General features: G+C 34.4%; 1 protein-coding gene across 1 annotated transcript in view; it reads left to right on the forward strand.

Annotated features, from left to right (window-relative positions):
• The window catches only part of MGAT4C (MGAT4 family member C), a 723,824-nt gene that overhangs the window by 337,734 nt on the left and 363,846 nt on the right, over positions 1-22,244 (forward strand). The gene's annotated exons all lie outside the window — the stretch shown is intronic.

The following is a 22,244-nucleotide window of genomic DNA, read 5'->3' on the forward strand; positions in this document are numbered from 1 at the left end:
AATTTCAATAGAAGATGGAAAATGCAGTAATGAGTAAAGCAGAAGTGATAGTGGGCAATTTGATACAGCTAAGGCAAATAATACCTTAATAGCTTAACAAGTATTATAATCAATATAATGATAATATTTAAACAGCCATCAATCCTTGGGGATTTTTATTCAAAAAAATAAATTATTCATTATGTCTGAATGAGGCTTTGAAGTATGTAAGTTTTTTCAGTTTGGGCACAAGTTGTCTTCAAACTGCACATTTTGAAAAATGCTTCGATTGAGCAGATTGATGATTACATGCCAAGGAATATATGCATTAAAAAAAAAAGAGAGAGAGAGGAAAAAAAAGTAGGTGAAGATATTACTGGAAAACCATGGAATATAATGCCACAGACCTATTTTATTATAATAGCTAAGGCTGGTATAAATTGCTACAGATGTACTTTAATTTTTCATGAATAAAGCCAACTAATTCCAGTTTCATTTACTCTAAAGGGATAGTTAATTATATAATTATATTAACTAAAATTTCCAGCTTAGAGTATGTAAGTTATAATTAGATTGTATTTCTACATAATGTTTTTTTAGCATTTTTGGTAACTATCCACTCATGATACCAATTTAATTATAATTGTGAAATTTTGTGTCATTTCTTGGAATGGAACCTAGGCATCAATATTTTAAAATATGTCCCAAATGAATCTAAAGTGCATGCATTTTTTTTTTAGATCTAAGAGTTGAAAATAAAGATTTACATTTTTTTACTCTTTTGTTCTTTTACTCATTTTGCATTATACTCTTCATTATGTTACATCAAGTCTTCATGGGATTGAAATCATTGTTGTTTAATACCAGCTATTATCTGGAGAAATTATTCTATAGAAAAATATAGCAAAAGAAACAAATTAACACAATATAGTAATATTTACATTTAAATGTGAGCTAAGACAATTAGAAAAGAGGAAATTCTACTTTTTTGTGAAACTTTGAGACATATTGTTAACGTACTCCACAAGCATATAATATATCACTACCAACAAGCACACACAGAAAAACAGATGGATCTGTGTTTGAAGGCACTTACTTTAAAACCATGTAGTACATTTCAAGGGAAAGAAAATTAAAGACTTATTATGGTGTTATAGTTACTGTGCATTGAATTGTAAATTCAAAAAGCCACTGCACTTTTAAAATAAAAGCTCAGTGCTATTTTGGTTGACTAAGCGTAACAAAGCAAAAATTTTACTGGAGGAATTTCCCTTGAATATAGTTTTGGAATATGTAACCTAAGCTTAATTCAGCTCAAGGCTCACTTACTTGGGCAATATACAGCTCTTAGATGCATGGAGTAGTTTCCACTTTTCTGTACTTACATTAAAGCATGATTTTAAAATGTGCTGAATGTTCATTGGTTTAACTATTAAAACATTTTTTCTTATGAGTGGTTAAATTGATTGGAAAGATAACTAAGTCATGAAATATATGATAACAATAAAAGTATTGTTAACAAATAAGTCATAATGATCTATTTTTTCAGCTCAAGCAAGATTTAGAAAGATGGGAAAGAAACTGATTAGAACTCAAATTACAAATCTTTATTATCTAAATTAGTTGGATTCTCTTTTTTGGAAGCCATGTATTATGTTTCCCCCCCCCTTTTTTTTTTTCTAATCTTACATTACTTTTCTAAATTATTTAATGTCCCTATTTAAAACAACCAATAACATCAGAATGGCTTAATAATAGCTAAACAATGTTAACACATCTCTTTTCCAAACACTATTTATCCAAGATATTTATTATATATTTTTATTGCATGTTAGCCTGTCTTGAAGAGCAAATAACAGGTGCCATGACTGATAGTATACCACATGGCTATACTTTATTTGTTAATTGAAAAGAATTTGTAACATAAAAGAAAATCAAGTTTCACACATCTTAAAAGATAAATTTCCCATAAAGGACAATGTTGCATTTGAGCACCAGGAAGAAATTAAGTCTATTGGCAGTTATCTAAATGTCCACCCATTATTTAGCTTACATATTGGCAGCATGTTATCCATATTTCAAGTATCTTTTCCTCAAAAAATAGAAGCATGGTTGTTTGTTTCATTGGCGGAGTAGATAGCAGACAGGAAAGCAGGAGGTGGCAGATGGGGCACACTGAAAAGAAGCTACAGTATCATGCAGCATACTTTACTTCTATGTAATTCTCTTCTACAAATTCTTTGATTCTAAGCATTTATTTCTATGAATAGATGATTATAAATGAATAGGGGTTTGGTTAAATGTTCTCAAATTGGCAAAACATAAGAATCACCTGGAATGTTTTTAAAAAGTAATGACAGCCATGCTCATTCTAGAACAATAAATCAGAATTTTGGAATGGGACCTAGACATCAGTATTTTAAAATACATCCCAAATGAGTCTGAAATTCATCCATTTTTTTTTAGATCCAAAGAATGGAGGTATGCTTTCCCTGCATTGATTCAGTGCTTTTCCCTACAGTTACTTTATCACGTTAGTGACCTCATCATCACATGGGGCTGCTCAGCTCCCACTACCACATCCTCTGAACAGAGTGCATGCAGCGGTGAGGAAGAGTCCAGGAGCAAAGATGAGCTCTCTCCACAGGGCTACCACTTTTTTTATTCTAGGGGGGAAACTCACTGAAGTCCACCACAGACTTCATTTTGTTTCCCTTGGCCTAACCTGAGCAACATCTGGTCCCTGTATCCTTCCTGGCACAGTGGGACAAGATCACCATGATTAGTTTAGTCATTGCTTCCAACTGGCAACACTGGCATTTTGGATGAGGCAGTTCTTTGTAGTATAAGACTGTCCTGGGATCCCTAAGCACTAAATGCTTGTAGCTAATCATCATGACAGCCAATATCATTCTTCGACTTCCTGGAAGAACAGTACTGCCATCTGTTGAGCACCAGTAATTAGAAGGTCCATGATTCATTCTCTCAGGCTGGATAGGTTGCCAAGAGCATAAACTCATTGACTGTTTATCATGGGAAAGTGTGCATTGGTCTTGGGTAGGTGACCAACAGTGTCTGTCATGTCTCTGGAAGGAAATAAGTTAATGATTTGATTACATCATATTCACTTGTATACGACCCCTTTAACAGATAATATAGAAGAAAATACATTAATTCAAACTTGTGTTTGCTAATTGTGCTTTATTGTTTCATCTCTCCAAATTTTAATTTTCTCTTCTCTGAAGTGATAGTTCAGAAGCGATTTTAGATGTCATGATCTCTTACATTGCCTCCAATCCTAAAGAACCTCGGGTGTTAGATATATTGGAATTGACAGGTGACACATATAATAGAGTTTTTCTATGAGATTCTGTATTTCTTATCTTTTTCACAAAAGGACACTTGGCATCCACTTGTACCAAGCAAATTTAGAATATACTTACTATGTAATTGTAATTATGTAGAAAAACAAGGTTAAGTAAATGCTTTTGTTTAATTTTCCCCAAATCTGGAAAGATAATAATGCTTTGTCTGGGAAATTGACCTTCTAAGTTTTTGTTAAATTCACCCATTCGTGTGTATATGTGACTACTTTAAATATGCAAATATTTTTCTCCATTAATTGCAGATTGAAATACTTTACAATAGCAGTGAATCTTTAAAAACGTAAATGAGACATTATCAAATTTACTTAGATTTTTTATTGTTTGATATACTATACAGGTTGTTTTCCCAACAATGATAATTTTCTTCCAAAAATTATCCTAGGAAAAAGAAATTTCATCACCAGGTCAAATATCCATTCAATCATTTACTTACATATTTATTGATCAAACATTTATTGAATATTTAACACATATGCCACATACTGAATAATTTGACTTCCCAGCATCAACTGTTTTGCATGTCTATCACCTATACATTCTGTATAACTCAGATAAAGTATCATTTGCTCTAAAAGCCTTCCCTCAACACCTGGCCTTGAATAAATGGTTTCCTTTGTGGTTTTCGTTGCACTCTGTGCTTCTTAGGCTGTTAGGGCATTTACCACTTACTGAAATTACCTAGTTACTTGTTCCTCTGTAAGACCAGGATCTCCAGTACCAAACTCTGTGTTTATCATTTAGATACATATTATTTAATATTCACCACAATCCTGTAAGACAGAGTACTATTATCCTCATTTTCTTGATAAGAAAACCAGCATATAAGGAGCATAGATAACTTACTCATTGTGCACTGCAATATACTGCAGAACTTAGATTAGAACCCCTATCAGCTTTGCTCCAGAACTACTTTATCATGCCAACTTTTTGATTGACTAAATTAAGCTAGCAGCTTGCTCAGTGAATATTACTGCTAGACCTTATCAGCCACTCACAGGCTTTCTTTCATCCAATAATCATAGATGTTTCTTCTCCCTAAAGAGATTAACACATTTATATAGGCATGTACCCATTATTACTGTGTGTATTCACTACTTTTCACATTCTGATTAGACACTTACTGTTAAAGCAGCAAGAAAATCTTGGCACAATTATGATCCTGAGTTCCATGCTCCGTACCAATAAGGTAAGGAGCAAATTTTTACTCCACAAGTGAAAATTCATTAGATGTTTCTCATATATTTCTTTCATTGGATCAGAGTATATTTCAGACTGTAGTTATTTCACCCTCTTCAACTATCTTTCATGTCATTCAGAAGGCTGACAGTTGTCCAGTTGTAAAAGCTTTTACAGAGTAAACAAATTATGAATATCTTGTCCCATAAAATAAGAAAGAAGAAAAGTGAAGTGATTTAGCAATCCCACATTTTATAACTTCTAAATTACTTCTGGAAAATAGATATCTTTATTTATATATTAAGAAAAAATTTCCATGTGATTAGTGCGTAGATAGTATAGGGTCATGGAATCCGAAGAACTGGCATCACCACTTTGATCTATCAAAGTTCTGTCTTTGGTCTAATTTCAATCTCCTTGAGTCTCATTTTCTTATATGAAATTCTAATCCTTTTTTTTTTTTTTTTGTCTTTTTGCCATTTCTTGGGCTGCTCCCTTGGCATATGGAATTTCCCAGGCTAGGGGTTCAGTCAGAGCTGTAGCCACCGGCCTACGCCAGAGCCACAGCAATGCGGGATCCGAGCCGCGTCTGCAACCTACACCACAGTTCACGCCCCAAGCCACTAAGCAACGCCAGGGAATGAACTTGCAACCTCGTGGTTCCTGGTCGGATTCGTTAACCACTGCGCCACGAACTCCTCTGATCCCTTTTTATATAACTAATTTTTTGTTACTTATAACTTATAAGTGCAGAAATAGCTTAAATTACCTGTTTATCAATTAAGAAATACATATAAAGAAAAGACTGTGCTTATTGGTCCTAAATTTGTTTTGAATATTTTTATTGAGCAGTAATTCAATGTCTGGGTTACAAACTGACATTCCAGTATGTTTGCTATTTTTGATGTGATCATAAGTGTATCCTCCAATGAATTATTCTTTGCGTACTGAATTTACAAAATAAATATAAATTGTATATTATTTAGAAGTGCTAAATGAATTTTATACACTATAGTATAAAGCATTAATGCTGTTGTTATTTACTTCCCATAAAAACTTGCCTAAATTCACTGTAATTACTAACTCACTACCCAACAATAAAATATAAAATAATAGACATTAAACATAGAAACTTAATTAACTTTAAATGAATCTATGTCTTAACTATAGTGCTTAAGAAAATGTAATCATTAACAACAACAAAAAAAGATTAATCTTAAGATTCTAGAGCTCTCAGGATTTCTAAAAGCCCTCATTGCCATGAACGAATCCGCCCATGTCAGCCTCCATTCCTTTTGCCATGTCCCTCCAAGCAGGACACTGCCTGCAGGCGCTCTAAATATTCAAAATCTTTATTTTTAGACTCAACTGAATTCTCAGTTTCCGCCCTAAGGGGACCATGTGATGCGTGTTTTCTGGGACAGTCCCAGACTATTAACAGCATTCCTTTTATTCTGGTCCAGGTTCGAGACCTACCCCTGAGCCCTTCCTCAGTCCATAATGCTGCCTGTGTTTGCAATTATCATAATACAGAAGAGTCCATATTCTAGAGTTTAGCAATTAGACTTTTCATATTCGATAGCAGTCTTCTTTGAGTAGGAAGATTTCAAAACAATGCCAGTATTCTCACAGATTTTTTAGAGAGTAAATTTGTTTCTTAAAATATTTTTGTTAGAATGTAATGGGGTCATTATTTTTAGTTTTAAACAAACTGATAAACAACTTAATATTGCTCTCAGTTTTATCTCCTAATGGTATACGAAAACAATTTTGAGGTAGTACTGTAGAAGAATGCTGAGACTAAAAGTTTGAGAACTGTTGATAGAGTGCTTTGAATTAATTTCACTTTTATTATGTAATTTTGAGTAGTTTTACCTTTTCTTAAATTGAGATGTAGGGAGTTCCTGTTGTGGCTCAGTGTTTTAACAATTTGACTAGTATCCATGAGGATGTGGGTTCCATTCCTGGCCTTGCTCAGTGGGTTAAGGATCTGGCATTGTCATGAGCTGTGGTGTAGGTCTCAGACACGACTCGAATCTGGCATTGCTGCGGCTGTGGCTATGGCTATGGCCAGCTTCTACAGCTCCATTTTGACCCCTAGCCTTGGAACTTCCATATGCCATGGGTGCAGCCCCAAAAAGACCAAAAAAAAAAAAAAAGAGATGTAATTAACAAGCTGTGATTGTCACTTTTAAAGTATATAATTCGGTGATTTTTTTAGTATATTCACAAAGTTACACAAACATCACTGCCATCTAATTCCAGAATATTTTCGTAATTCAAAGAAGAAAGCCCAGACCCATTAGCAGTTACTCCCCATGCTCCTCTTGGTGCAACTTCTAATCTTTCTGTTTCTATGGACTTGGCTATCTTGAGCATTTTGTATATAGGTTATCATACCATAAGTGTCCTTTTGTGTCTGGCCTCTTTTATCTGGCAAAATGTTTTCAAAGTTTATCCATGTTATAGTATGTATCAAAATTGCATTCCTTTTGATGGCTGGATAATATTCCACTATATGGATTAAAAAAAAATTTTTGAAATGAAAAAATAACTAAAATATTAGACATTAAACACAGAAATATAAACTTAAAATGAATCTATTTCTTAACTATAGTGCTTAAGAAAATGTAATCATTTACTTTTTCATTTTTTTTCTTTTTATTAAAGTTAATTTACAATGTTGTGCCAATATCTGCTATACAGCAAAGTGAGTCAGTTATGTGTATGTGTGTGTGTATATATATATATATGTATATATATATGTATATACATATATATATATATTTTTTAATATCCTTTTCCATTATAGCCTATCACAGGAGATTTGTTATAGTTCCCTGTGCCACTCAGTAGGACCTTGTTTATCCATTAAATGTAATACTTTGCATCTACTAACCCCAAATTCCTAGCTCCTCCTAACCCCTTTCCCCCCCACCTTGGCAACCACGAGTCTGGTCTGGATGTCTGTGAGTCTGTTTCTGTTTTGTAGATAGGTTCATTTGTGCCATAATTTAGATTCCACATATAAGTAATACAATATGGTATTTTTCTTTTTCTTTCTGACTTACTTGATTTAGTATGAGAATCTCTAGTCACATCCATGCTGCTGCAAGTGGCATTATTTTGTTCTTTTTATGGCTGAGTAATATTCCATTGCACACATGTACCACATCTTACTCCATTTCTCTGTTGATGGACATTTAGGTTGTTTCTGTGTCTTGGCTATTGTGAATACTGCTGCTTTGAACACAGGGGTGCATGTATCTTTTTGAATTATTAGTTTTGTCCGGGAGTAGAATTGCTGGATTGTTTGGCAGTTCTATATTCAGTTTTCTGAATAATTTCCATACTGTTTTTCATAGTAGTTTTACCAATTTACATTCCCACCAACAGTGCAGGATGGTTCCCTTTTCTCTACTCCCTCTTCCAACATTTGTTATTTGTAGATTTAATAATGACGGCCATTCTGACCAGTGTGCAGCAGTACTTCATTGTAGTTTTGCTTACATTTCTCTAATAATTAGCAATGCTGAGCATCCTGTTTGTTTATTTTTGTTTTTATTTCTATTGCCTTGGCAGACTGACCTAAGAAAACACTTGTACAGTTTATGTCTATGTTCTCTTCTAGGAGTTTTATGGTATCGTGTCTTTTGTTTAAGTCTTTAAGCCATTTTGAATTTATTTTTGTGCGTGGTGTGAAGGTGTATTCTAATTTGACTGATTTACATGCAGCTGTACAATCTTCCCAGAACCACTTGCTGAAGAGATTGTCTTTTCCCCATTTTATATTCTTACCTCCTTTGTCAAAGATTAAATGACCATAGGTGTCTGAGTTTATTTCTGGGATCTCTATTCTGTTCCACTGATACATATATCTGTTTTTGATTACTTTTGATTACTGTAGCTTTTTAGTATTGTCTGAAGTATGGAAGGGTTATGCCTCCTGCTTTGCTTTTTTTTTTAAGAAAATGTAATAATTTCTTAACTATAATACTCCAGAAAGTCATATGTATATTTCTGAACTATATAACAATAATGCTATATAAAAAAACAAAAAACAAAACAGAACAACAACAACCAAAAAAAAAAAAACCCAAGTCAGATTTGGCTTACAACAAAACCCACAAATCTATGAGTCAAATGTGGCTCTGCTGGATTCTGCTGGAATCAGTCCAATGATCATTCTGTGATTCAGCTGAGCATGGTTCTGGGATCTCAGCTGTGAGCAAGTCTGTTTCCTTGAGTTTATACGGTGAGTCAGGAGCCAGGCTGAATGTAAAACTGTTACTGGAGTAAATGTTCTCTCACAGAGGATTCCAGGAAGACAAAAGCCAAGTCAAACTCCAAGGCACATTGAAGAATTCTGTATTGTCATGTCTTTCATGTGGCCAAAGCAAGTCACCTACCCACCGCCGAAGTCATCGTTATGGGAAAGTATACTATACCTTAAAAGAGGAAAGATAAAAAGTGAACATTTACTAAATCATAATTCAATTAATCACATACAACATTCATTTGGAAATAATACAGAATTTTGACAGCCATATTTTGGGAGGAAAAAAACCCTTAGTGGAGTTCCTGTCATTGCTCAGGGGTTAATGAACCCGACTAGCATCCATGAGGATGTGGGTTCAATCCCTGGCCTTGTTCGGTGGGTTAAGGATCCGGCATTGCTGTGAGCTGTGATGTAGGTCGCAGACGTGGCTCCATTCTCACATTGCTGTGGCTGTGACATAGGCTGGCAGCTACAGCTCCACTTCGACCTCTAGCCCGGGAACCTCTATATGCCATGATTGTCGCCCTAAAAAGACAAAACAAACAAACAAACAAAAAACTCTTAGTATTAGACATAACAAGTTGTGAAACATAATAATTTCACATATAAACTTTTAAGTTCTTTCCATATGCTAGTGGGGACTTAAGTTTAGAAATGAAGCCAAGGACTTTATTAATCACCAACTTTCAATGATAGTGTGTTTCAATGGAAAGATCTCTTAATTGGGAGGCACTTCTTATTTAATTTATATTACCTCCTTCTCTGATAAATATAGGAGACCCATGTGTAAAGTAAGTTTCTGATTTGATGTCTAGGAACTGCTTTAAAAATTATATTCTTGCTTAAAATATTACTTCATTGCTACCAATGTTGCTTTTCATATGAAAAGAAAGAATCCTAATGAGCTAATTTCTCATTCCAAATCTTTTAAAAATATATACAAAATGAGTAAGTGTTCTCATGTTAGAAAGCACAGTACATTTCCTTTACTAAAAATATGATAAAATTAAAAATTATGCAGTAGGTATTGATGTCTTTATCACATTTGTATTTTCTCTTCAAAGTATATATTCAAATCTAATTAAATACAAACTCATAAATAACATTGTCTGTGTGAAAGCTTCTGATTTTTTCAATTTTTCTGATAAAATGTGAATGCTAATATTTCAATAATGTGTTATTATTGCAGTTTTCCTGCTGCATTTATAAAAATGTTTTGCAGAAATCATTTCAGATAGATGACTTGAATATTTGTATTACTGAAGGAGAAAGAAATCTCAGCAGCCAAGTATGAATTATAACCATCTATTCTGTCTTGAACATAAGTGCCTTAGCATTAATATCTTGAAACTACACCCTTACTGAATTTCGTAATACTAGTTCATGTTCCTGCTTCATAAAACAATAGGGCATCTTTGTCATAGTGCCTTTACAATATACACATTCATCAAATTATGATTAGCTAAGGTCAAGCTTGCAGCTACAAATAACATCCACAGTATTTGATAAATAATGCAATAAAATATCATTAACTGCTCAATGTAATGGATGATCTATTTCTTTCATCTTCTGTTGCTCAGCTATAATCTTTAGGACTGCAAAAGTCACACTATAGCTCTAGTAGTAATGGGCTTGTTGTTGAATACATTAACTTAATATTTTCCCATTTATTGCACTTTCTAGATAAAATAACCAATGACAACGTCTATAAATAATATCACTGAGCATTCGTTAAATAGATTTTACTATGCTTCCTCTCCCAGTGGGCATATTTATAAATACAAATAATTACAAATGTGCAATATCAATATTTAAATAAATCTAAATATTCTAAAATTCTTGAACTAAAAAAGTCAATATTATGTGTTTATAAATATTGTATATTTCATTCAAAATTGATAATAATAGTATAACTATTACACATGTATGAAATATATTTCTTACTATTACTGCAATCCATATATGACAATACACACACATATATATATATACACATAGCAATATATATATATATGGAGCCAGTCACACATGGATTGCAATAATTTTAAGAAAAAAGAGATTACCCTGAATATTAATTTATGTGAATCTTGAATTTAAAAGATGCAAGTCATTATCTCTAGGGAGATTAGGACTAGCATGTATGTGGGCAGTAAAATTTTTATTGCTATTTTCATTGTGAAATTATTTGGAAATTATCAAAACATGGAAGTTAATTTAGACAACTATTTATATTTTGGTTTTGGAAAGAGTTTGTTAGAAGGGAGAGATACTCATTATAGTGCCTAAAATGTTGATATTAGATATGTAATATTCATAAAATTATACCAACATTTAAGATGAATTATATAAAATGAGGAACAAATATGACACATTATAGCCATGAACTTGCTTAAAATTTTATTCATTTGGTAGTATAGGCTTCTTAGAGGAACATTAAAGTGATATGTTTAATTAGTCAACTATATAAACATAATAGCTAAATTGAGTATTGTATGAATATATTTGCACTATACATTTAAAAATTCAAATAGAAAAAAAACAATTCCTATCAACACTTTGCATATACAAGGACATAATCCAATTTTTGGTAATATTTTGCCAATGTCCAATGAGATCTTTAATCATTATCAGCTTTATCCCATAGTGATTGTTTTTCCATTTAGAACAATAGTCCAAAATATTAAGTTGTTTGAGTTTAAGCGATTTCTTATTATTTCATTCCTTTAGTAACCACGTGGAACAAAACTTTGAAATAAGCAGAAGCAATGTAAGTGCAAAGGAGGCAAATAAGCTATATATATGCTTTTGTTTCACAATGTGCTCCTGAGGTATTCTTTCACATTCCACTGGGATGATGAAATGATGAGAATAAACAGACAGAGACTTCCAAACAAAACCAGGCTTATTCATCAGTGAGAACCCTATATGCCCCAGTTATTAGGAACATAGGGAACAAAGGCAGGTCCTTCCTACTTCCTCAGGAATTCATTGCATAGTGGAAAGAATTAGGCAGACTTAATACTCTTCCCAGCTAGACTTTATTCTGTGAGGACAGGCCATACAGCCATCTGTTTTGTTTGCCATTGTAACTCTAGCATTCCCTGGAACTAGCACAGTACCTTGCACATAGCTGACTCTTGAAAATAAATATTGATGGATAGGAGTGATGGTGGTGGTTTTCATACAAGATTAAGAGAAATACATAGGATGTACATCTAGGCCATAACGGAAGATAGAAAAAGATACTGTGAGGATATGCCATCTGGATTTGATTTTCAGCCATGTGGAGGCATTAGTCAAGTGAATGAAAGGACCTGAGCAAGACAAGTGTGAGTAGAGAGGACATGGCATACAGACAGGAAGAGCATAAGATGAACAGGCCCAACCCCCCAAGTTCAAAGTGCATTTTAAGTAATGTCCTGTGGCTGGAGGGGACTGTGCCTAGTGTTGAATAACAAGTTGTAAGACTGGCAATATGTGAGAACTCTGATCAGGAAAGATCATATATACCATGCATTTGATTTTATCTTACATATGATAAGGAGCCAATGAAAGACTTTAAAGAGAGCTTTGGGCTAATATTATTTTTTATAAAATCACTTTGGTATCCAATTGGAGGGAGAAATGTTGAGACAAGCAACTACTTGAGATTCTATTGAATTAATTGTGACATAAGCATGACATGGCATGAACAGAGCATGGAATAAAGGACAGATAATAAGAGAAGGGTATATGCACAAATTTGAAAATTACAATTTTAGAGATGGAAGGAATAAAGTTTACTGTAAAGAAAAGCATTTTAGTATTTAAAAGTCTCAAATGAACTAAAATGCATATATTACTTTGTTTATTATTAATTATTGATCCCTTGTTTTAATTGTTTTAGATCATTATGTCAGTCACCAGTTAAAAATTATGTAAATCTTGGCCAGCTGCATTACTTCAGCACCTACTATGTAAGAAATGCTATGCCATACTGTGAAATACTGTAGAAAATCTATGCAGAAAGAGTTAAAACATTTTCTCTAGTTGTATTTTAAATTATAACATATGATTATCAAAATATTTTTCTTACTAGACATGGAGAAAGATAAGTGTGAGAGTACCAAAACAAAGGAGAGAGGGTTAGGAGAAATTAAGTGAATCAAAATTTTGTAAAAATTGATACTAAAAATCAACTCTCTAAAAGAGAGCAGATAGAAAATTAGCAAAGAAAGCAAACAAAAGGAAGTAAACAAGATGGTGGAATAGAAGAATTTGAGCTCCCCTCTTCTCATAAAAACAAAATCACAACTAACTGCAAAACTCCTATCAACAAAAAAGATTGGAAACCACCAAAAAAGATATTCTACACACAAAGGACAATGAAGAAGCCACAACAAGATGGCAGGAGAGGCATGTTTGCCACATAATCAAATCCCATACACAACTATGGGTGATCCACAAACTAGAAAATAACCATATTGCAGAGGTTCTCTCACAGGAGAGTTATGAACATCACACCAGGTTCCCCAGCCTGGTGGGGGCAGGGTTTGGCATTGGGAGGAGGAGCCTCCAGAGCATTTGACTTAGGAGGCCAGTAGGGCTTGTGTGCAGGAGCTCTACAGGACAGGGTGAAACAGAGACAACCACCCATGGAGAGTCCACACAAGATTTCGCATGCACTGGGTCCCATGGCAAGCAGTGACTCCATAGCAGTCTGGACCAGACTTGTCCACTGTAAGCCTGCAGTCTTACAGTGTATCCTGGGGATGCTGAAGTCAGCAGAGGCTCAATGTGGGGGAAGGATAATGGAAGTGGAGACCCCAAGAAATAATCATCAGGGTAAGCTCCCCTGGTGGTTGTCATTTTGGAAACTTGAGACCTGGCCACACCCAAGAGCCTGAAGTCTCCATTGCTGGGGCCCCATAGGCAAAACAACCAACTGTGTAGGAGCACAGCTCAACACATCAGCAGACAGGCTGCCTAAAGTCATCCTGGGCACACAGCTGCCTCTAAATACCCTCTTTGACACAGCCTTGCCCACCAGAGGGACAAGACATTACTCCACCCACCATTGTGCAGGCATTAGCCCTTCACACCAGGAAGCCTTCACAAGCTCCTAAATCAGTTTCACCCACCAGGGGCAGGTACTAGAAGCAAGAGAGGCTACAGCCCTGCAGCCTGCAGAAAGGAGATCAAAAACACAGAAAGTTAAAAAAAGTGAAATGACAAAGAGAAATATATTTTTTTAAAAAAGTAACAAGACAAAAACCCCAGAAGGACAATAAATGAAATAGAAATAGATAATCTGCCTGAATAAGAATTCGGAGTAATGATAGTAAAGATGATCTAAAATCTTGGGGGAAAAAAGCAGAGTCAGAGACCAAGAAATTATAATACATATTTAACAAAGAGATAGGAGATTTAAAGAACAAGCAGAGATGAACAAGACAATAACTGAAATATAAAATACACACAAAACATTCAATAGCACAATACATCAGGCAGAAGAACAAATAAGTGACCTGGAAGAAAGATTGGGGGAAAACTTCAGCCGTAGAACATAATAAAAATAATGAAAGGAAATGAGAACTGTCCGAGACCTCTGGGACAACATTAAATGCACCAACATTTGCATTACGAGGGTCCCAGAAGGAGAGGAAGAGGATAAAGGGCCAGAGAAAACATTTAAAAGATAATATCAGAAAACTTCCCTAACATGGGAAAGGACACAATCAAGTCCAGGAAGTACAGATGGTCCTATATAGGATAAACCCAAGGAGGAACAATCTGAGACAAATATTAATCAAACTGACCAAAATTAAAGACAAAAAATATATAAAGATCAAAAGGGTAAAGCAACAAATATATATAAGGAAATACCCATTAGGTTATCAGCTAATTTTTCAGCAGATACTCTGCAGGCTACAAGGAAGTGGCACAATATATTTAAAGTGATGAAATGAAAAATCTAAAACCCATAGTACTCCACCCAGCAAGGCTCTCATTCTGATTCTTGGAGAAATCAAAATCTTTACAAAGAGAAACTAAGAGAATTCAGCATGACCAAACAAACTTTATAACAAATGTTAAAGGAAATTTTCTAGGCAGAAAGAAAAGGCTACAAGAAAATTATAAATGAGAAAACTCACTGGTAATGGCAAACACATAGTAATGGTAGGAAATCATCCACACACAAATATGGTATCAAAACCAGCAATTGTGAGAAGAGGAAAATGCAAATAGAGAATATTGGGAAGTCATATGAAATTAAGAGACCAACGACTTAAAACAATCCTGTATAAATATAGACTGCTATGTCAAAACCTCATACTGACTGCACGTTGAAACTCTAAAATAGATACATACAAAAAAAAAAGAAAAAGTGAGTCCAAACACACTACAGATAGCCATTAAAACACAAGAAAATAGAACAAAAGAGGAAGGGGAGAAAAAAAGACCTATAAAAACAAATCCAAAATAATTAACAAAATGGCAATAAGGGTATATATATATATATATATAATATATATATATATATAATTACTTTAAAGGAAAAAAGATTCAATGTTCCAACCCGCACCCAAAAGTAGATTAGTTGAATGGTTCCAAAAACGAGACCCATATAAATGCTATCTAAAAGAGACTCACTTCAGATCTAGGGACACAGGCAGACTGAAAGTGAGGGGATGGAAAAAGTTATTGCGTGTAAATGGAAATGAGAAAAAAGCTGGAGTAGCAAAACTCCTTTCAGACAAAATAGACCTTAAAATAAAGATAGTTACAAGAGGCAAAGAAGTACACTATCTAATTATCAATGGATCAATCCAAGAAGAATATATAACAATTGTAAATATATATGCACCCAATAGAGGAGCACCTGGATACATAAGGCAAATGCTAACAGCCATAAAAGGAGAAACTGACAGAAACATAATAATAGTGGAACATTTTAACAATAGACAGATCATCCAGACAGAAAATCAATAAGGAAATACAGACCTTAATAGCATGTTAGAACAGATGGACTTAATAGAGATTTATAGAATATTTCATCCAAAAGCAGCAGAATATACATTCTTCTCAAGTGCAGATGGAACATTCTCCAGGATAGATCACATGCTGGGTCAAAAATCAAGCCTCAGTAAATTTAAGAAACCTGAAATCATATCAACCATCTTTTCTGACCAAAATGCTGTAAGACTAGAAATCAAATACAAGTAAAACACTGCAAAAAACACAAACCTGAAGGCTAAACAATATGCCTCTAAATAAAGAGGAAGTCAAAAATACCTAGAGAGAAATGAAAATTTTAAAAAAGATTCAAAAGCTATGGGATGCAGCAAAAGTAGTTCTAAGAGGGAATTTTGTAGCAATATAATCTTATTTCAGGAAACAAGAAAAATCTCAAATAAACAACCTAACTTTATACCTAAAGCAAATAGAGAAGGAAAAATAAGCAAAATCTATATTTATTGGAAGGAAAGAAATCATAAAGATCAGAGCAGAGGTAAATGAAATAGATAATAACAAAACAATAGAAAATATGAATGAAACTAAAAGATGGTTCTTTGAAAAGATAAACAAACTTGATAAACATTTAATCAGACATCAATAAAAAAGATAGAAGGCCTCAAATCAATAGAATTAGAAATGAAAAGGGAGAAGTCACATCAGACACCACAGAAATATGAAGGATCACAAGAAACTACTACAAGAAACTGTATTCCAATAAAATGGACAGCCTAGAAGAAATGGACAGATTCTTACAAAGTTACAACCTTCAAATACTGAAGTGGGAGAAATAAAAAATACGAGCAGACCAATCACAAGTACTGAAATTGAAACTATGATTTAGAAAGTCCCAACAAACGTCCAGGACCAAATGTCTTCACAGGCAAATTCTGTCGAACATTTAGAAAAGAATTAACACCTATCTTGTGTAAAAACTTTCAAAGTAAAGAACACTCCCAAGGTCATTCTATGAAGACATGTTACCAAAACCAGACAAAGATATCACAAAATCACAAAGATATCAGAAAATTACAGGCCTTGGAGTTGCTGTTGTGGCATAGCAGAATCTAATCTGACTAGGAACCATGAGGTTGTGGGTTTGATCCCTGGCCGCATTCAGTGGGTTAAGGATCTGGCATTGCCATGAGCTGTGGTGTAGGTCACAAACACGGCTTGGATCTGGCATTGCTGCAGCTGTGATGTAGGCTGGCAGCAACAGCTCAGATTAGACCCCTAGCCTGGAAACTTCCCTATGCTATAGGTGTGGCCCTAAAAAGACAAAAAGACCAAAAAAAAAAAAAGAAAATTACAGGTCAGTATCACTAATGAATATAGATACAAAAATCCTCAACAAAATACTTGCAGAACAAATCTGACAACACATTAAAAGGATCATATACCTTGATCAAGTGTGATTTTTCAATATCCCAAATCAGTATGATACAACTAATCAACAAATTAAATAATAAAAACCATATGATCATTTCAATAGATGCAGAAAAAGCTTCTGACAAAATCCAACACCCATTTCTGATAAAAATCCTCCAGAAAGTGGACATAGAGAGGACTTACCATAATATAATAAAGGCCATATATAACCATCACACAGCTAACATCATTCTCAATGGTGAAAACCTGAAAAAATTCCTGGAACAAAGACCAGGAACAAGACAAGGATGTCTACTTTTACCACTTTTTAAAATTTTACATGATTTTTATTTTTTCCATTATAGCTGGTTTACAATGTTCTGTCAATTTTCTACTGTACAGCAAGGTGACCCATCACATACACATATATACATTCTTTTTCTCATATTATCCTCCATCATACTCCATCCTAAGTGACCCAGTGCACTCTTAACACTTTTAGTCAACATAATTTTGGAAGTCCTAGCCATGGTAATCAGAGAATAAAAATGAATAAAAGAAATCCAAATTGGAAACGATGAATTGAAACTCAGTGTTTGCAGATGGCATGATACTATACCTGGAAAATTCTAAAGATGCGATAAGAAAACTATCAGAACTCTTCAATGAATCCAGTAAAATTTCAGGGATAGAAAATTAATGCACAGAAATCTCTTGTATTTCTATACATGAACAATGAAATATCAGAAAGAAATTAAGAAAACAATCCTGTTTACTTTCATATCAAAAAGAATAAAATACCTAAGAATAAAGGTAACTAAGGAGGCAAAAGAGTTATACACAGAGAACTAAAAGATGCTGAGGAAAGAAATCAAAGATGACACAAACAGATGGAAAGAAATACCATACGCTAGAATTGGGAGAATCAATATCGTCAAAATGACTATACTAACAAATGCAGTCTACAAATTCAATGAAATTCCTATCAAAATACCAATTGTATTTTTCACAGAACTAAAACAAAATATTTTAAAATTTGTATGGAAACACAAAAGACACTGAATAGCTATTGAAGTCCTGAGAAAGAAAAATGGAGCTGTAGGAATCACACTCCCTGACTTCAGACTATACTACAAAGCTACAGCCATCAAACAGTATGGTATTGGTATAAAAATGGAAATATAGAAGAATGGAACAGGATAGAAAGCCGAGTAATAAACCCATGCAACTACGGTAAATTAATCTATAACAAAGGAGGCAAGAATATACGATGGAGGGAAGGCAGCATCTTCAATAAGTGATGTTGGGAAAACTGGACAGCTACATGTAAAAGAATGAAATTAGAACATTGCCCAACACTGTATACAAAAATAAACTCAAGTGGATTGAATACCTCAATGTGGGAGTTCCTCTTGTGGCTTGGAAGTTTACAAACTCAACTATTATCCATGAGGATACAGGTTTGATCCCTGGCCTCACTCAGTGGGTTAAGAATCCAGTGTTGCCGTGAGCTGCAGTGTAGTTTGCAAGATGTGGCTTGGATTCCATATTGCCATGGCTGTGGTATAGGCTGGCAGCTGCAGCTCTAATTCCACCTCTACCCTAGGAACTTCCATATGCCATGGGCGTGGCCCTGAAAAAGGCAAATAGCAAAACAAAACAAAACAAAAAACCAATATGACCTAAATGTAACACCAGATCCTATAAAACTCTTAGAGGAAAACATAAGCCAAACATTCTGACATAAATCACAACAGTATCTCCTTGGAGCCACCTCCTAAAGTAATGAAAATAACAACAACAAAAAAACAAACAAATGGCACCCAATTACACTTAAAAGCTTTTGCATAGCAAAAGTAACCATTTAAAAAAATACGGCGCACAAAATGGGAGAAAATCTTTGTGAATGAAGCAACTGATAAGGGGTTAATCTTCAAAATATGCAAACAGCATATGCAGCCTAATATAAAAAAAACAAAAAACCCAATCAAAAAATGAGTAAAAAGAGTTCCCGCTGTGACACAGTGTTAAGAATCTGACTGCAGCAGCTCAGGTTCCTGCAGAGGTGTGGGTTCAGTCCCTGGCCCAGGAACTTCCATATGTCATGGGTGTGGCCATAAAAAAAAATTGAGCAGAAAATCTACATAGACCTTTATCCAGAGAAAGCACCCAGATGACCAAAAAGCACATGAAAATATGCTTGACATTGCTAATGATTAGACTATGATTAGGTACGACCCCACACAGGTCAGAATGGCCATCATCAAAACATCTACAAACAATAAATGGGGAAGAGAGTGTAGAGAAAAGAGAATCCTCCTACACTGTTGGATGAAATGTAAATTGGTACAGCCACTATGGAAAACAGTATGGAGGTTAATTTAAACAACTAAAAATAGACCTACCATGAGACCAGCAATCCCACTTCTGGGCCTATATCTTTAGAAAACTATAACCCAGTATTCACACCATTATCCACACCTGGTATGCAGAACCATTTACAATAGCTAAGACATGAAAGCAATCTAAGTGTCCATGCACAGATGAATGGAAAAGAAGATGTGTTATATATACCACATGTTCGTATATACATATATGTATGTATGTATATATATAAAATAGAGCATTTTTCAGCCATAAAAAATGAAAGAATGTCATTTGCAGCACCATGGGAGGACTTAGAAATTATCATATTAAGTAAGACAAAGACAAATATTATATAATATCACTTATATGTAGATTCTAAAAAAATGATACAAATGATCTTATTACAAAAAAAAAAACAGACTCGCAGATTTAGAAAACAAACTTATGGTTATGAAAGGGGAAAGGTAGAGGGTAGGGATGGATTGGGAGTTTGGGATTGGCATACGCACACTATTGTATATGGAATCGTTGGTCAATGGAAACCCTCTGTATAGCATTATAGTCCTGGAAACTACTCAATATTCTGTGATAATCTATATGGGAAAAGAATCTGAAAAAGAATGGTTAAGTATATACATATGGGAATCACTCAGTTGTATAGCAGAAATTAATACAATATTTTAAAACAACTATACTTCAATATAATTTAAAAAAATGGAAAAAAAAGCAAAAATTAAATAAATAAAAGAGAACAGATTACTGAGTAGATCCATTGTATTCATACTGTCAGGGCAGGAAGGGAGCAGGCAGCAGGTTGTGCGAGTCGTCAGGGAAGAGGCCGTGTTAAAAGGATGTAGAAGCTGTAAATTTATATACAGATAGATTCTGTCTTATCCAGAGTGCTGGTCATCAAACTGGAAGCCAATTCTGTAACAATCCAATTAATGTTGCTGACGCCTTGATTATGCTGGTATAGAAGAGAAATAAGAATATATAAATATTTTGTTACAATTAAATACAAATCAGATAAAGAACAATTAACTAAATCTTATTCTCTTAAAGGCAGAATATTTTCACAATTTACATTTGATTTCTTGTTCTGTCGCTTACTAGTTTATAAATTTGGGAAAGATGTTTGAGCTCTTTTAAGCTTCATCATAAAATAATAATGATAGGACTTTTTTGTTTTCATGAGGATTAAATAAAATAATACATGTAAGTAGCTTAGCACAGTATTTTTTTTGTCTTTTGTTGTTGTTATTGTTGTTGTTGCTATTTCTTGGGCCGCTCCCGCGGCATATGGAGGTTCCCAGGCTAGGGGTTGAATCGGAGCTGTAGCCACCGGCCTACGCCAGAGCCACAGCAACGCGGGATCCGAGCCGCGTCTGCAACCTACACCATAGCTCACGGCAACGCCGGATCGTCAACCCACTGAGCAAGGGCAGGGACCGAACCCGCAACCTCATGGTTCCTAGTCGGATTCGTGAACCACTGTGCCACGACGGGAACTCCATAGCACAGTATTTAATGTATTGTTCAGGTTTAGTTTCCTCGTGATTTTGTATTCATTTACTACGTTTCGTGCTGAAGATACAGCCTTGATGAAAACAAAAATCTGTGCCCTCATGAAACCTAACCTTAGGTGAAAAAAATCATCATAATTATTACCTTATTTTAACATTCATAATGTTTTTGAATCTCTGAATTTCTAAACACAGTATATCTATACATATATAATATAAACACCATATATGGTATTCTAAAGTATATAGAATCATTGCTTAAGTGATAACAGCACAAAGTAGCACAGTTCTGTTCTTTCTGTTAAAAACTGTTACGAGAGTAATGTTTCTAAGCAAGAGAAAGGGAAGCTAGATATAACAGCATTTCAGAAAATTGATGAATTTCTTCAATTCTTTTCAATGTATCCAGTATCAGTGAAACCTTCTGTAGTCGCTAAATTTCTTAGCATTTTCTACTTTTCATGAAGAATGTGAATTGTGATGTAGATCAAGAATTATTAAGCAGAATAGACTTAAATATATTCTAGTGTTAGAGTTCATTAGTCAGGGTTATCACAAAAAAAGGAAGGGAAAGGAATCATGTAGGAAATAATTGTACCAGGCCTATGCATTTCTAGTCTTTGGCCCATTCAACAATGCCTAGGAAACCAGCACATTTAAAAGTCGTTGAGTAAAAGGTTAGTGTAATACTTGGCTGGTATAATACTTGCCTCCTACACAAAGCCCACAATGAATCCTTACACATTTTTTTCCACAAAATGAATCAATAACTTGTTTATGAATTTGCCTTGGGATGTTAAAGCAGTGCATGTAATAAAAAACCTCTTATGCTAGAGTACCTATCATGGCTCAGTGGTAACAAACCCAACTAGCATCCATGAAGACTCAAGTTCGAACCCACTCGCTCAGCGGGTTAAGGATATGGCATGGCTGTGTGTTGTGGTGTAGGTCGTAGACACTGCTCAGATCCCACGTTGCTGTGTCTGTGGTGTAGGCCTGCAGCTGTAGCTCCAATTCAGCCCCTAGCCTGGGAACTTCCATATGCCGCTGGATTGGAGAATGGTAGAATGGGAAAGATACACTGACAAAGACAAGATCATTGAAAACTCTAGTAGGAATGAACAGGCTTTAAATCGTAATGATTGAAAGTATAATTTTAATTAATTTTAC

Source organism: Phacochoerus africanus, chromosome 7, assembly GCF_016906955.1.
Source record: "Phacochoerus africanus isolate WHEZ1 chromosome 7, ROS_Pafr_v1, whole genome shotgun sequence".
Classification (NCBI taxonomy): domain Eukaryota; kingdom Metazoa; phylum Chordata; class Mammalia; order Artiodactyla; family Suidae; genus Phacochoerus; species Phacochoerus africanus.